Source organism: Amphibalanus amphitrite, unplaced genomic scaffold, assembly GCF_019059575.1.
Source record: "Amphibalanus amphitrite isolate SeventyFive unplaced genomic scaffold, NRLGWU_Aamphi_draft 001426F_arrow, whole genome shotgun sequence".
NCBI lineage: Eukaryota > Metazoa > Arthropoda > Thecostraca > Balanomorpha > Balanidae > Amphibalanus > Amphibalanus amphitrite.
Window position 1 is genome coordinate 61887 of NW_024882919.1, and position 13235 is coordinate 75121.

General features: G+C 54.9%; 1 protein-coding gene across 8 annotated transcripts in view; it reads right to left on the reverse strand.

The window, feature by feature from the left end:
• The window catches only part of LOC122372976 (ecdysone receptor-like), a 136004-nt gene that overhangs the window by 43476 nt on the left and 79293 nt on the right, over positions 1 to 13235 (reverse strand). The gene's annotated exons all lie outside the window — the stretch shown is intronic.

The following is a 13235-nucleotide window of genomic DNA, read 5'->3' on the forward strand; positions in this document are numbered from 1 at the left end:
TCAGTTAAATATGTGTGGACGCGAGCTATATTGCGTAGATCCGCGTTGGTTTGTGCTTTTCATCTTACTACCTGTTTCTCCTTTGTAAGTGGGGAAGTTTGTTCATTAGTAAGGGGGGCCGGGTGTGGTGTCGCGCCACCTCTGCGCGGTGTTAATAACCGGGAGTTTGTGCGGACGCCGTCGGGGGCGCGCCAATCGCGGGTTGGCGCTGTGACGTCACGTCAGTCGCGCACCGGCGCCCGGCGAGGGGGGACGTATCGCCTGTTACGCGTGCACTGAGCCGAGAACGAGGAATACATCTCGTACCGTTCCGACTGTCTGTGCGCGGGGACTGAGATCACGACAGAACAGTCAGTGACCTCTTATAGCAACATATCTACTAGGCAACTGACGCCCTATCGCTAATTCTCGACAAAATGCGTTTTCCTTGGTGTTAGAGCGCATTCCCTAGAAGACCCGTGAACGGTGAAACATTTCATCTTTGACCTGACCTGTGACGTCATCGGTGACACCGAGGTCAATAAAATTTGGTTTCCCTCAACAAATTTGATAGGCCTTTCGAATGCCGTTTGAATTTTGCGGATCCGTCCAGTAGTTTCGGAGATACGAGGGGGGGGGCAAAAAATAGCCCCCCCCCACCAGGTCGCGTTATAAACAGACCCCACCAGGGCGCGGGTTAACCTAGTGGAGGAGTTCCACACCTTGCCCCGTTCAGTGCCTCCGGTCAGGGTCTGATGACCCACGTGGCAACGCGGTCCCCGCTAAGCCTTCATCCTCGAGACATATGTAGCCTATGCCCCTGCCACTGTCGCTCAACGGAACATGAGATCATCAAAATTGTTAACAGAAAGCAAAAACATCGCCGTATTCTTAGAAGAATTTTGCGGTTTGAGACGCTGAGAACGGATCCCTCGGAAGAATCAACGACCGCTGACATTTAAATGCAATCGGTCATCGATGTCATGAAGGTTTCGTGACTCAAAAACATCTCGACTTTATTTTTACCTCTCTAACTGACGACGATGAATCAGCGCTACCGGTAGACAAGCCCAATGCCCTGAGGTCAAAATACAGCGTTTCCAGAAGCGAGCCCTTACCCTAATTGCAGGTGATGTGTTGGATTCGGTTGGAATTTCCAGCGTTTGCCCACTGTTCGTGGACCGGACACAGCCACTGGACCGAGCAGTGACGTCACCGGTGACCGATGACGTCACGTTGACCGCGCTATGACTCACTCAGTAAATACGGTAGCGGTTCGGCGGTCGGTCAGCCGTGCCGCCAGAAACCCATCGGCACTACGTGGAAACGAATCCGCTGTTAGACCACTGCCACTAACTTGAACTATGACGGCTAGCAAAATAAATAAAGACAAAGACGCATTAGGACTGCTCAACAGTCCCGACCAGTTGTAATGATGATGTGGATTCTGTAGCCTGCCCCGTTCACGCATGGGAAGAAAAGTACGACAGTTCGCCCCAGCCAGAGCCCATGTCATGTAATGTCACTGTCGGATCTCTGGGGCGTTAACAGTCGAGCAGCAGCTCGGTAAAAAACCAGGCCACGGGGCGGACACATCTCTGCGTTTACTGGGTCAAACGGTTCGTCTCACCCCGGCCGTGGCGGGCGAAACCGAGCGTTCGCTCCGCTGTGGTCTGCAGCGACACTGTAACCGGGGGCCGAGGTGCAGCAAACACTACGGTTATTCTCACACGCCGTATTTACAAAACGCTTCACGCTGCACTACCGTACGATGCCAAGCTCGTGGTGAGTTTGCACACGGCACGCCGAGGCGAGTAGCAACAGATCGAAGCATGACGCCGAGGGGCCTCACCCGGCCTGGCCTCACCACTCACCAGCCGGAGCAGAGCGGCTGCCAACAGCGACAGTGACCGAGTTTCACGGTCAGAGAGGCCGGCGGGGAGGGTCGGCCACTGCAGGTCAGACGTTGCTAGGGGAGGTCAAGGTCTGAGCGGGGAAACACAGGGGCGCGGGCTTCTCTTAGGAAACCCTGACGATGCTGGTCCACCTGAGACGCTCTCCGACCAGCGTGCCAGGTCAGCAGCGCCGCCCAGGTTTGGTATCACTGACTGGCGTCGGTATCAGAGCAGCCGGCGGGGTGTCTGACCGGCTCCGGCGGATGTGGCGCCGAGCCGGTCGGCAGCGCCCACTCGCCGGTCAGTTGCATCAGCAACAGCACCCGTCAGCAGCCAGGTCGGACAGCACAGCACGCCCTGGCGCGAGACGCTGAGGCAGCGCTGGGCGGACCTCGGGGCTGATAGAGGCATCCGTCCGCGCGGCCCCGCCGGCAGCTCCGGTGAGATCAGGGCCGGTCTGTCCGACGGCCGGCTGATAGCACACGGCGCCGCTGCTGCCCGGGACCTGCTGCTGTTGGCGAGCTGGGGCCAGCTGCACACGGCGCCTAGCTGCTGCCCGTGACCTGCTGCTGTCGGCGAGCTGGGGCCAGCTGCTGGAGCACTGAGAACGCAGCGACGGGGAGCGCGACGGACTTTTGCTAGGGAACAGTGACGGGAAAACGTGCCATCACCACGGATAGCGGAGGGAGCTCAGAGTGTCGGTGGCAGCGTGCGACTTCCATCGGAGAAGGGACGCCAAGTAACTACCTATCCTCTATTGCTGCCGGAAAGGTGTCTGAGTCAGATCGCACCACCAAATTAGCCGGTCGATATAAGCGTACTCCACATGGGAACAGACTTGTCCTGAGAAAGCCGGTCGCTCTCAGCCCGATTAGACGGAGTGGCGAGTGAAAGGACCGGTACCGGTGACGAGTTTGTCGAGTCACTGTTCATCGGCTGGGGCCACCGAGTCGGAGACAGGTGATGGGAGACAGTCGCTCAGTTATGAACTCACCCGAGGACAGAAGGTCGGAGCAAGAGCCAGGACTGCATGCTCTTATCCTGATAAGGCACGTTAGACAACCCACTGTGGCTAAGTACTTGTTCAGAGAACATGATCTTATATAATTCTGAGGCATTAGTTCGTGGATCAGCTACCACGTGCATTTTTTGCAACATTAATTTTGGAGAACATCGGATGACTGAAACATTTTGTTATTTAGCAATAAATCTCCGAAAAACATCACTGAAGTATTCAGACTACTGCCGTGAGACAGCAGATGGCAGATAGCAGCAGCCAGCAGCCAACTAAGAAAAGATCATTGCATTGCAGTAATAGGTTAAATATTTCTGATAAGCAACGGTCGCCACCGCAAAAAGTCCCCAGCGGTGACTCGTTCTGGCCTGGGAAGCTCATAAACGGATTACACGGCGGCGAGTGTATCAAGACCCCGGCAGCTCAGACGGACCGACCGGGCCGGTCGGCCGGCCGGTCGGCGGCGTGCCATGTGTCTGACCGCAGCACCCGACCGCTCGGCCTACCTCTCAGCGGTCTCACCGGCGACCACCGCGGTCAGAGAGGGGGTATGGACCGGTTCAGTGTGTCCCCTACAGAGGTCACGGGCAGGCCGCGGCGCTGGGAAAGCTCGGTCGAAGCTCTCCCATGCAGAGCGGAACAGCTGGCTGATTGCATCCGGTGCCAGTCAGCGCCGGCGCAGCGCGGCGTCCGCTCAAGGATCCCGCTGCCGCCGCCGCCGCCGCTGCCGCCGCCGCCGCCGGAGGCCCTGGCGTGAGGGTCTGCCGTCGAGGAGGCAGCGGCCACGCCCCGGCGAATGAAGCACCGTGACTCACCGTCCCTCCGGCGGGCCCAGAGCTGTACCAGACCGTGGCACTTGCCGAATCACGGCCACAAACGACGCGGTTTGAGGCGATTTCAATGTCAAACGAACCGAGACGAATGGTTTGGAATACAGGATAAAAATCTTGGGCTGTTCGGAATGACTTGTTGGTTCAAAGACAAGGTTATAGTCCGAGGACCAGAGCGGCAATAGTCGGCCTCCCCATTTTGCTTGCTCGCCTTTACCGATCACCTAAATAACTTACACTGGTCAAATTACGACTTGTCCAGGTCTCGCGAGTCATAACAGATCACGAAGGCGTCCTTGCCCTCCGCTCCAGTTCATCAGATGGGCCGGACCGTGTTATTCCAAGTGATCACTTAGGCTCCAGAGCGTGCTGACTCCAGCGTTCATCGATGAGGCGGGAATGAGATATCGGACACTTGAATGCTCCACAACACCACTCAGCACGGAGGCTCTGACCCTGCCGCGTGGCGGCGTTCCCCTCAGCCTGACCCCACCCGAGCCCACCGAGGTCAGAACCGGGCCCGTCCCGCGGCGTCAGCAGTGCCCTTCACCCCGAGGGCTCCGGGACAGCTAGGAACCCCGACCAGGTGAGAGCTACCACTGGAGCAGAGGTCAGCGCGGATCAGTGCCGGCCGGCTGGGGAGACACGCAACACAGGGACATGGGGAAGTCCAACGTAGCCACGCATGGGAGAAAAAACGTGCATGGCATTCTAACGCCCGGCGCCAGTGCAAGCTTTTCCCAGTGGATGCTTAACTTATGCAACATTTGGCTATTTATTTCTTCATATGCCAATTCAAAAAGATCGTGAACAGGTCATATATGTTGTAATGAATGTCAGGCGAGGGGTCCACATCCACCTAACCAGCATGGACGCTCCCGACATTCTTCACGACCGCCAGCGCAGTCCACCGTCCGCCTCAGCTAGCTACCTGTGCGCCGTCGCAGTCACCTGCCGCATGAATCACCGCCGTCGGCCGACGCAGAATTCGGCCGTCCAATCGGTCAGGCCGACCATCAGCGACCCGCAACCCGCCGGTCACGACTTCGGGGCCGATATAATCAGCTTCCCTTCCACCGCGCGATCGGTAATCTCACGTCCGACTGTCCAGCGCCACGCCGCGCCGGTCGCATCCCGGCGTGGCGAGCCCCTATGTCTGGCCGGACACAGTCCAGCGGCCGGGCGCCCGCCCCCATGTCCCCGCTGAGACCGGGGGCCTCTGTCGGTACAGATAGCCGCACAGGCAGGTGGTAATTATACAGGCCACGGCGCCGACAAAGGGAGCTCCTCCGACCGGCAACAGATGGCTCTGCCGGTCCGGCGGCCAATTAGAGGGTCTGGTGCGTGCCGGGGGACGGCGGAGCGGCGGAGGGCCGGCCAGAGACGCTCCCCCTCTCCTCTCCCCAGCGGCGGCCGGACGGTGATAAAGTACCGTCCAATGACCAGCGCCGGCCGCCGCGGCGATGGCTCGCCAGGAATGGTGTCACCCACCCAGTTTAAAGGGCGATGGCGATCTTTAAAACGACTGCCACGCTGCTGTAAGGCAAGTTTATTGCGGCCAATTTTCCGGTCATGTTAACAGCTTGTGAGGACCAACATATGGAGTTTGAAAAAGGAGTTATTGTGAAACTGGTCGAGAATAGATCTAAAGCGGCAGTAAAGCTGTTGGCCTCAATACGGGCGACGCAAGATGGCCAACGCTTCTACAAATCAACTAGTGATGTCAATTACGGAAAATCGGAATACCGATACCAAACCAAATACCAACCAAAACCACGGGAAAATACCGAAACCAAACCAACTTGGCAAATGAGAGAAATACCAACTTTTTACCGATTTCTTAGCCTCTTATACATTAGTGAGGGTTTATGATACCAACAAAATACCAAACACATTACGATTGAAATACCGAATACCAAGTTGGTATCGGTTTGGTATCGGTAGGTATACCAAAAAGTTGGTATCCGATTGACATCTCTAAAATCAACTACACTCAGCGCCCAGTGCCTGCAGAAAAAATAGCCTCAGTGGATCATCTCCCAGACATCTGCACTTTCTTAGATTTGCTTGTATCTTCTATGCATACCTACGAGGACCATATGTTCCCTACCGCACAGATGCCCACCCACTCTCCATTTACGGTCAGCCACATTACCCGACAATATCCCTGCGTTTGTAGGTTGACTGCATAGTGTATGTAGGCTCGTCCCGAAGCATCTGCTCTCGGCCTGACCCCTGCTGTGAGTAGATCTGTGCAGCGTACAACAGCGCTGTCGTCGACCGTCACTAACCAGCCACCACCGCCGCGCGGCCTCTGACGTCACGATCTAGGTCACAGCGGCGGGTCGCTTTCTACCAGGGCCGGCCGGCCGGCCGCGCCGCCCGCCGCCAGCCAGGCTGGTCGGTCGGCCGGCCCGCCGGACGGACGACGTTTCACTTTCCGGGAATCACACGGGCGCCACGCACCGGCGCGCCGCCGCCGGCAAAAGTGAGCCACTGAGCGAGCGTGTGTGTGAGCGAGTGAGTGACTCACTGGCTGGGGAATAGAGTAAGCGTGGCAGCGGATTCGGCAGATTGAGACAGTTTCTGGGTCAGAGGAGTATAGCTAACAGCCTAACAGACATCACCCAAAGCGCAGTGTTCAGACGTCACAACTCCAGGGTGCATACAAACAGGCGCCATGGCACGAACTGTGGACTGTGCTTCTAATCTAACCAATTCTGACTTCAGCCGATCAATGGGAATGCTGATCTATCAGCAGCAAGCGGATATCAAACATATCATCAAGCACACAAACCACCACTCTAAAAAAAAAACGAGTTAACAACCGCCATCCCCTCTGCCATGTCACCCTCTCTCTGCCTGTCACTGCCATGTCGCTGCTGGTCAAACTAGGCCAGCTGGGCCCAGTTTCACCAAGTGGGGTAACTTCGGCATGGGGTAGATTTCCATTCTGCCCCATGGGGTAAAATCCAGTTTCACCAGCTCAAACTACCCCCATGGGGTAGTTTCGGCGTCTCTTGTGAATGTTTGCTAAGCAAGCAGCATCAGCAGAACAACGGAACGTTTTGATTGGTCGAGAATTTCATTTCACGACGGCGTGAAATGAAGAACACATTTGATTTGGCTTCTTGTATTTGTCTACCAATCACCTTGGTAACGATGGCACAATGGCACCTCAGTTTCCAAGATTCACAACTTTATTGAGAAAGGAAGGCAATGCACAACCGCGAATCTTGATGGATAGGTTACAGAACAATGGCATGTTTTATTATCGAATAGTATCGAATGTTTTAAAATTAATTAGTGTTTTAGTAAATTTGATGTTTATATTAGATGTTTAAATTAGATGTTTTAGATTAGATTAGATGCTTAGTGTTTTATAATTAGAATGTTTTAGTAAATTAGTGCATGTTTTACTAGTATCGATTACACCTTGCTTGGTATTTTTGACGACTTTTAACTACGAATCTTTTGCACCAGATGCTTTTATTTCTAATGTGCATTACAAAATACATACAGTACCTACAGATCCACCGCACGGCACATTTAACGTAACTTGATTGAGATATGCACAACAGCGACAAAAATAAAAAAATAAATAGATATGGAAAGTATCGAATCCACTTGGCCTGGTATTTTTAACAACTGCTTATTACGAATTACTTGCACCATATGCTTTTTATTTCTAATGAGAATTACCTAGGTATGCACGACATTCTCTTGCTGATTTAGGTACGGCATTTTGATTTTGATTTCAGTTGTTAGCGTCTTGACATTTGCTGGATATTTGCACATTGACCGTAAGGCATATAGATACCTCGAATGATAATTTGAATAGATCACACAAGTTGAAGTACTATGATCATTTCAACAAGATACATCGTCAGCATGTAACCACCGTGAAGAATGTGCATTTTTATTGTTTATATTTCAAGGCTTCCTCATCCGGTATTCAAGGTCACTGTTGAAGGAAAACCTTTAATAGTTAAAAAAGTAAAAATCCTGGCATTCAGCTATGGGCGACATCTATAATGCTTCTTTTGGGTGTTGCAATGCAGATCACAAGCATAGGTGGTGCAGGCTACATGCAGTAAAATATTTGGATGAAACTTCAAGTACCTATGCTATGAATAATGCATACTCAAACATGACAGGTGATTGGACTTCAATAAAATATGTCCTTATTACTATTTTACTGTCAATTCTTGCTCACAATTCGTATCATATTCACAGATTACCCCACGAATGTCAGCCGTAATTTTGGTCGGATATTTGGGGTAGAATTGCCGGCAAACAGCTGATTGATAGGCTTGTTCAGATGCTCACGGACCGTGAGCATCTGTTTGCATGGCAAATTTGGGGTAAAATAAGAACTGCCCCATGGGGTAGTTTGGAAGTGGCCAATCAGAACCTACCCCATTTGGTGAAACTGGTTTGGGGTAGTTTCGCCGAAACTACCCCAAACAGAGCTTGGTGAAACTGGGCCCTGGAGGCGCTCGACGCGGGCTCACTCACCCCTGGCCCGTTAATATTCGATTCAGCGCCGAGTAAGGCTCGTATCCATGCGGCGATCATCTCGGCACACATACACTGCCATCCATCAGCCCGCGGTGCCGCTCCGCCCCAGGACGACCAACAGGTTTCCGCTGGCAAAGGCAGCAGCCATGAACCGCCTTGAACCTTGGAGTGTTGCGACAGAGGTGTACGGACCCGCGGAGGTCGGCGGACAATGCTATTTGGGACGGCGACGGCGGAGGGGGATGGCTGCCTGTGTTCTACACGAAACAATGCCACCCACTGTGTCGAGACGGAGTCCGGTACTGGTAGCTGGTTAGGACTGGTATAGGGTTAACTCAGTATGCCCGCGACACCGGAGAGGTAGTAAAGGAACACTGGGGGGTCAACATGCGTCGGCACTCGGCACAGCCTATACTGACCGACGGTGTCGGCGGTCTCAACTGATTGACGCCTCCGGTTGGAACGTGGAAAGCCAGACAGCCCCATCCCCCGACACTTTCCGACAGGTGCAGACAGCCCGGAACTAAGCTGAGGGCACGGTCGTTACCGCTGAGCAGGTGTGTACAAACTGCGACCGAGCCGACACCACGTCACAGCAGACCGTGACCTGAGTGTCGGCGAGGCCGGACACTGTGGCGGGGAGAGAGAATGGGACAGATGTCACGGCGTTCAGACACACACGCGTCCGGTGCGACATTCGACAATGTGACGCAGAGATACCGGGCGGTGTCACTGGATCAGAGATTCACCAGCATTCAGCATCACAGGCCATGCGTACGAGGAGTCAAGAGAGGCAGGTCTAGTGAACGTACCCACGTCAGTCTGACGGTGATTCGGGCCGCATGTCTGCACTGAAAACAATTTAACCCAAGGCTGGCGAATAAACCGGTGTTTTACGGGTACCCCTATCCGCAACCATTTTTAACCACCCTCCCAGGAGTAGTGCTAGGTCCCATTGCGGTGTAGTCGTACTTGCTCTGAGCGGATATAACCGCTGTCAGCGAACAAGTCCGCTGAGAGCAGGGATGACTACACTGCAATGGGACCTTACTGTACTCCTGGGAGGGTGGTTAAAAATGGTTGCGGATAGGGGTACCCGCAAAACACTGGTTTACTCGCGGGCCTTGGGTTAAATTGTTTTCAGTGTGGTAACACTTCTAAACCTCGTTGGTGTCTGCCGCCCTGCGAGGTCGACCTGACAGCAGGTCAGGGCGGATCCAGGCTTGCGTTTTGGGGGGGGCCAACTCATGCAGGAGCCAAACCTAGGGTACCCCCAAATCCTGTTTTCTCATCGGATTTAGGCCACTTATTTTTCGTCACAGCCCTGACACTATGAATTTTAACTAAAAAGAAAAATATATAAATGGTAGCCCACCCGACCCATGCCTTTATATTACTTTGTAAACACTTACCATTGTTTTTATCGACCAGTTAAAGGGACCCTCCCACCTTAACATTAGATTTGAGCTGAGATAGCCAAAATGGGGTCCCTGGCTCACAATTACCGGTTTCGGCACGCACTCACAACATCGAGAAATGCCTTAAATCGGAAATATTGAATTTCAAAATTGCAGCATTTTGATTCAGAGGGGCTAATGCTTTTGGATACCCCTCTGAATGTGTGACGTCAGCGGAGATCTAATGATTTTTTAATATTTTACTAAAACGTTTGGTAGCATGCGGTGGTATAGGCTGCTTTGCGCGCAACAAATGCCGCACTTTCAAATAAAGTCGCTAGGAACAGCAGCGGATATCCCAAAAAGTAAACAAAAATAAAAGTATAATCTCTTGAAAACCGGTGATATTTTTCGATAAAATTTGGTAGATATTCGTTTTCGCCCTTTCTGAACCTAGCGACATCACTTTCATGCCAATTCATTAACTTTTTTGAAGGTGGGAGGGTCTCTTTAACCCGCTTCGAGTCAGTGCTTGGGTCCCTTTGCGGGCCGGGAGGTGGTAAAACAGCCCTGTCTAACTCGGCTCCTGGGCCACGCCCTGATTGAACTATGTTTCATTATCGTTTGGGGAGGGGGAAAACGGGCCACTTTAGGCCTCTGGGAAGGGGGCATGGCCCTAAATGCCCCCTCCCTGGATCCGCCAGTGTAAGAAGAGACCATTGGAGCTGCAGTTGGGTACCTCAGACATCAGGGTACGCCCTCAGATGTATGTATAGGACTCGCATGGAGACCTCTTATGCTATAGTGTACTGAAAGGACCCAGAGGAGCCTGTCTATATGGGCTCCCGGAGATAGACGTGGGCCCTCAGGAGCCCGCCAGAGCCCCAATGAGGGATAAGTGAGGGATACCAAGTGCCTGCAATTGCATATTGCATAAGCCATAACGCCTTTACAAATCAATATATTATGCATCAGTGGCAGATCCAAGGGGGCCACATGGGTCATGACCCCCTTGGTGCCCGGGGGCACCACAGGCCTGTCAGGGGCACCACCGGCCTAGTAGGGGCACCACCAGCCCGCCAGGGGCACCACAGGCCTAGCAAGGGCACCACGGGCCTGTGAGGGGCCCCACAGGCTTGTCAGGGGCACCCCAGGTCTGTCAGGGACACCAGAGACCTGCCAAGGGCGCCGCCGGCCTCGCAGGGGCACCATGGGCCTGTCAGGGACACCAGAGGCCTAGCAGGGGTACCACAGGCCTTACAGCGGCACCACCGGCCTTGCAGGGGCACCTTGGGCCTGTCAGGGGCACCACAGTCCTGTCAAGGCCCAGGGGCACCAGCGGCCTAGCAGGGGCACCACAGGCCTGCCAGGGGCACCACCGGTCTAGCAGGGGCACCATGGGCCTGTCAGGGGCCCCACCGGCCTCGCAGGGGGCACCACCGCGCCGGCCTCGCAGGCATCACGGCATCACGCAGGGGCACCTTGGGCCTGTCGGGGGCATCACGGGCCTGTTGGGGGCACTTTAGGCTTGTCAGGGGCACCACAGTCCTGTCAGGTCCCAGGGGCATCAGCAGCCTAGCAGGGGCACCCTAGGCCCGCCAGAGGTACAGCCCACCGCTAAAGTAATGTAGGGTTTTACCAAACTCAACGGTTGCCCTTTGACTGGCGATTGTTTAATGCGAAGTGATTGAAAAGAAGATGTCAATAGCTAAAGTTGCAGCTGCAAGGGTGACGATACATATAAGCTACATTCAAAGTTTCATTGTAGTCTGGCTAATCGTTCCTAAGCTTCAGAAGCAGAACATACCCATGACTGAAACCCCACATTACTTCTGCTGTGGACTGTACCACAGGCCTGCCAGGGTCCAGGGGCACCACAGGCCTAGCAAGGGCACCACGGGCCTGTCAGGGGCACCTCAGGCTCCCGTGCCCCCCCCCCCCCTCCCCCCCCAGATCCGCCAGTGATGCCACACCACGCGAAACACCGCCAACTACCAGCTGCCGCGCCATAAACACGTGCCAACAACAGTCTTTTTTTAAGGTCGACTCCGCTCGCGCAACTTTTGACTGACCCTCACTGCTACTATATTGCTTCCTTATTATGCTGTGGAAAGCTTTACTTCACCAAGTGGCTAAAAACCTCCATCAAGGTATATTTTCTTAGCAATTTTTCTGGCGTTTTGGGGGGGCCAAACAGGCCACTTTAGGCCTTTGGGGGGGGGCCATGACCCCCGTGCCCCCCCCCCCCCTGGATCCGCCAGTGTCAGCAGGTCTTTACACTGCCTGTGTGCCGCTCTGCCACCGTGTACCGCGTGCCGGCCGAGCGGTGACCTTGGCTGGGGCCGGCGCAGACCGCGTGACCCGGCGGTCCCTGAGGCGCGCCCGAGGTCAGCCGGACCCGGCGCCCCGCGGCCGTGCCCCGTGCCCCGCTGACGCTGACGCGACAGGTGCGCCCCGAACCCGGCACGGGGCGCTGTTCGACGGCAATGCGGGCAGTCGAGGCTGACAGAGAGTCATGGGCGCGCCATTAATTCACACACAGCCCCTTAGTCACCTGTACGGCCTGGCTTCCCCCTCGAACCGGCCTTGTTTCACCCGCATTTTCCGGTCTGATTTCCAACGCTCCCTGTCGGCCTTTCCCGATGATCTATACCTCTGGTCTTTCCACATTATATTTCATTTCCACGGCCATCAATCGCTGCTTTCGTTAGCACACTGCGGTCTGTTTTCTCTTCCGTCATCACTCATATACTTTTCAGCATCTCGTGATTTATTGTCATCGGTTTCCGTGACAAGTATCCCAGTAAATACACCTCTCCGTAAAAGATCAATGTCCAGGACACCCATCATGTAATTTGTGCTCTCTCCCCAGTGCCCAGTATAAGTAACCCAGTGTTCAATACACTGCCACATCGTCCATACGTTCTCCCCTAGGTAAAAACCCCCTCGGTATCCGGCACGCCTAATGCGTCACCACTCCTGCCCCGCCCTGGAACGTTCCGCGCGGTCGCCGCTGTCCGGCGCAGCATCCTTGAACCGACAGGGGTGGCGGTGTGTGGCGCAGTGGCCTGACCTTCACGCCCACTGGGTCATTCACAGCCCCGCCGCCGCCGGCGCCCGAGGGCCGCTAACGAGCCCTCTCCGGCAAGACAATGCCTTCCATCGGCCGGCGACCGTATTGTCGCCCGGCTCGTGGCTTTTTGAGCGGCCCGCCGCCAGCTAAATGGCCAGATGACAATGGCAGCACGCGCGTGGCGAGAGGAGGCGACGCGACGGCCCGTCCACAGGCCAGATAGCGACGGCCAGGGTCGGCCCCGCAGCCACTGACGTCGTCGCCGGTACTCCCCGGTGTCTCGGGACATGGTAGGTATCGGGAGACGGTCGGCGATGGATAAGTCACGTGATAGGTCGGGTGGCGCACCGCCCACGAGGAACCGGCCGATCGTGTCCCCATGGGCCGGTGCACGCGGCGATTGAACACAGGACAGAACACAGGCCAGCGCAGCGGCGAAACGGAGTGTTGGATACGTGTTGCTTGAGCGGTGTGTGTCCATTGGATCCCGACCAGTTTGCACCGGTCCTGGGGCACGGCCAGTGC